Source organism: Mastomys coucha, unplaced genomic scaffold (assembly GCF_008632895.1).
Source record: "Mastomys coucha isolate ucsf_1 unplaced genomic scaffold, UCSF_Mcou_1 pScaffold21, whole genome shotgun sequence".
NCBI lineage: Eukaryota > Metazoa > Chordata > Mammalia > Rodentia > Muridae > Mastomys > Mastomys coucha.
The window spans coordinates 116,534,261-116,538,472 of record NW_022196904.1 but is presented as its reverse complement, the minus strand read 5'-3'; the positions used below and the strand labels follow the sequence as shown (position 1 = coordinate 116,538,472).

The window sequence follows — 4,212 nt, the reverse complement described above, 5'->3', positions numbered from 1 at the left end:
TACAGAGTGAGTTCCAGGACAGCCAGGGCTACACAGAGAAACCCTGTCTCGGAAAAACCAAGAAAAGAAAGAAGGAAAGAAAGAAGGAAGGAAGGAAAGAAAGAAAGAAAGAAAGAGAGAGAGAGAGAAAGAGAGAAAGAAAAAGAAAGCAGGAAAAGAAGAGGAAACTTTACCCTTGATATAGCCTACTTAAGGGAAGACTCACTATGGAAGTATGACAAGACCCTGTGGAGTGACTTAGTGGAGTGGGTTGATTTGATGCAACTTGGATTCTAATTCTAAGTACTGGTTTCTCAAAATGTAGTTGCTCCCAACGAGCAGATCCTCACGTACACAAAGTGATGCTATGTGAACCTTCTTCCCCAATTTAACTGGTCAATAAAAGACTAAAGCTTGTGATTGGGCAGTGGAGGGAGAAAGGTGGGACTGGAAGTTAGAGTGAGGGGGGTTGCAGGTAGAGAGGGAATGAGGAAGATGGAGGTGGAGGAAGCCGCCATAGACCAGGACTGCACGGCCAAGAGAAACAGCAAGAAACAAGGGACTTCATAGATGGGAATAAGTTATTATAGCTGTAAACCTGCCCGATCTATGCTTATGGCTTATAAAACACCTGGACTGTGTGTCTCTTGTATAGGCTTGTTAGCATTATAAACTATTTCCATAACTTAGTGCAGGGCCTGCAGCTGGACATTCTTCAGATCCTTGGCTACCAAGCAATAATATACTCAGGTTCAGATGCTCTCTTTGTTCTGGCTGAGACCCCACTTCACAAACTGTGCTCTTTGCTTTATTTTTATATATTTTTAACAGTACTGTGGATGGAACCCTGAGCCCCATGCATGGTAGGCAAGTATTGTACTGACTTCTCTCAGAAAACTCAACTGATCCAGCACCAGTTCCTTCATGCAGGGGACATAGCGTACACCTTGTCCCAACTATGGCTGTATTTTCTACCTGAGCCTGTGCATTCACAGACTGTAGGTGCCACTGTGCCTACCTCTCCCTTCTGGCCAAGCACTGACAAGGTTACTGCCACCATCAACATATGATCTGGCACTCACTGTGCCAACTGGGAAATGTCCTTCATTACCAGGTCATACACAAAGAGAGATGCTGTACTGCTGACTTAATTAAGGGTAGTGCATCAGTCACAGAGGCTCCTACAGCCAGTCACAGGCTTGTGTGCACACAGGTGGCAAATGGGGTTTGGCACACGCTATGCAAAATTCAACTTCTGCCTCTCAACTCACTCCTTCTCAGCCACAGGCATCCCACTGACAAAACATTGCTATGCTTTAGATATGAACTGTGCCCCATGGGCTCAGTGTTGAATGTTTGGTCCAAGTGCTGGTTTGTCAGGTTCTAGAAAGTTTAGAAGGTAAGAGGATCTAGCTGGAGAAGTACATCATTGTGGGTGAGTCCTTCCTATTCCTTCTCTGCTCCTGTCTGATGTAACATGAACAGCCTCCCCCTCCTCCTTTATATATTCTTGCCTCCATACTGTTCTGCTCAAGTGCACGAAGCCAAGCCACCATGGACCAAACTGTCTGAAACTATGAACCAAAGCAAATTCACCCTCCTTTGTTTCTGTGATGTATTTGGTCACAATGGTTACAAAAATAGTAACAACCTTTTCTTGCACCAGGTGTGGGAAAGCTTCAAGAGAAAGTATACAGGGAAAGTTTACCTGTCTAGCAAAAATCTAGAGGGTTACTTCCTGGGTAGTCCCTATACCAGGGAATTCATCTTTAAGTAAGTTCCAGAAATATGGGCCTGGGTCAGGGTCTGTGAAAGAACTCAACGTAAGATGTGTATTGGAGAAAGGCATGCAGAGTAAGCAAGGACAAAAGGAAAAAGAAAGATGCATAAAGTGACAAGCCCTGCAGGAACTAGGAAGTCCCATGTCAGAGATGGCTGCAGGAGTAGTAAGAACTGTATCAGTGAGTCCTGGCTACATGGCTTAGTGATAGGACTTGTGTTAGCATGCTGAGGTACATCAAGGAAGAACATGTCAGTAAGAAAAGGGCAGTCCCAAACTAGATTGCACAGATTTGTTAAGGTGGGCTAAGAATGTGATTCAATTGAGTGCCTGCCTTTTGTGCTTAGTTTTATGTCAACTTGACACAAGGTAGAGTTATCTGAAAGGAGTAAAACTCAACTGAGAAAATGCCTCCATGTAGGGCATTCTCTTGGTCAGTGATTGATGGGGAAGGGGTCAGCCCATTGAGCATGGTGCCATCCCTAAGCTGGTGGTCCCGGGTTCTTTAAGAAAGCAGGCTGAGCAAGCCATGGAGAGCAAGCCAGTAAACAGCAACCCTCCATGGTCTCTGCATCAGCTTCTGGCTCCAGATTCCAGCCCTACTTCCTGTCCTGACTTCCTTCAATGATATGGAAGTATAAGCCAAATAGACCCTTTCCTCCCCAACTTGCTTTTTGTTCATGGTGTTTCATCACAGCAGTAGAAACCCTAAGACACCTAGTTTGCATATGTCCTGGGTTTCATCCCAGCACCAAATCAAACTGGATCTGCTGTGCATACTTGTAATTTGAGCAGGAGTTAAGAGGTAGGAGGACCAGAAGTTCTTGGTCATCCTCAGCCACACAGTGTTGAGGCTAGCCTGGACAACATGAGGCCCTATCTGAAAAAGAAGAAAGGGCAATTATTGTTTTCTTTTTTTAAAAAAGATTTATTAATTTCTTTATTATGTGTATGAGTACACTGTAGCTGTAGAGATGGCCATGAGCCATCATGTGGCTGCTGGGAATTGAACTCAGGACGCCCCGCTCGCTCCGGCCCCGCATGCTCCTGCATAATACACTGTAGCTGACTTCAGACACACCAGAAGAGGGCGTCAGATCTCATTACCGGTGGTTGTGAGCCACCATGTGGTTGCTGGGATCCGAACTCAGGACCTTCGGAAGAGCAGTCAGTGCTCTTACCCGCTGAGCCATCTCACCAGCTCTATTGTTTTCATTACTAAGTAGTTTTCCTACTTCTCCCTAGGACTGACATTGCTTGTCCTAGTCTGGGTCTATGGTGAGCCCTCAGGCAAAGGTCAGGGTCCAGGCAGTCTGTAAAGTCAAAGTTTAATGCCACTTAAGGTTGCATTTCTAGGCACGGGCAGTCACTGAGCATGAACCATGGACCGAATCTTTTTAAAAATATTTACATCATGAATATGGGTGTTTTGTGTGACTGTATATCTGTGTACCACATGTGTACCTGCTGCTGCTGGAAGACATAGTGTCAGATTTCTTGGACTAGAGTTACAGATGACTGTTAGCCACCATGAGAGTGCTAGAAACAGAATTTGGGTCCTCTGTAAGGACAAGTGCTCTGGGGCTGGCGAGATGGCTCAGCGGTAAGAGCACTGACTGCTCTTCAGAAGGTCCTGAGTTTGGATCCCAGCAACCACATGGTGGCTCCCAACCATCCGTAATAAGATCTGATGCCCTCTTCTGGTGCGTCTGAAGACAGCTACAGTAAATTATACCAGAGCAAGCAGAGGTCCTGAGTTCAATTCTCAATAGTCTCATGATGGCTCATGGCCATCTGTACAGCTATAGTGTACTCATACACATAAAATAAATAAATCTTTAAAAACAAAAAAAAAAACAAAAAAACTTTAAAAGAACAAGTGCTCTTAACCACTGAGCCACGGCTCCAGCTGTGGAGAAATTAGCCTTAAAGCTTTAGCCCAGCATAGACTTGCTAGTGCCACAAAGAAGACTTTCCACATTTGTATCGTATTCCTATATCAATAACAAATTTTGACCAAACTGAACCAGATTTGTGGGGTTTGTTGTTTATTTGTTTTTTGAGGCAGGTTGTTTTTGAGGTAGCCCCGGGTAGCCTGGAACTCACTCTGTAGACCAGGATGTCCTCAAACTCAAGAGATCTACCTACCTTTGCTTCCCAAGTGCTTGGAATTAAAGATGTGTGCCACCACACCTGGCTGTCTTTATGATATTTTACATGGTTCATGCTCAGTGACTGCCCGTGCCTAGATGCAACCTTAAGTGGTAACACACTTTGACTTTACAGACTGCCTGGACCCTGACCTTTGCCTGAGGGCTCACCATAGACCCAGACTAGAACAAGCAATGTCAGTCCTAGGGAGAAGTAGGAAAACTACTTAGTAATGAAAACAATAATTGCCCTTTCTTCTTTTTCAGATAGGGCCTCATGTTGTCCAGGCTAGCCTCAACACT

General features: G+C 44.9%; 1 long non-coding RNA gene across 1 annotated transcript in view; it reads right to left on the bottom strand.

The window, feature by feature from the left end:
- Positions 1-4,212, bottom strand: part of LOC116103025 — an 11,738-nt gene that overhangs the window by 6,593 nt on the left and 933 nt on the right. The gene's annotated exons all lie outside the window — the stretch shown is intronic.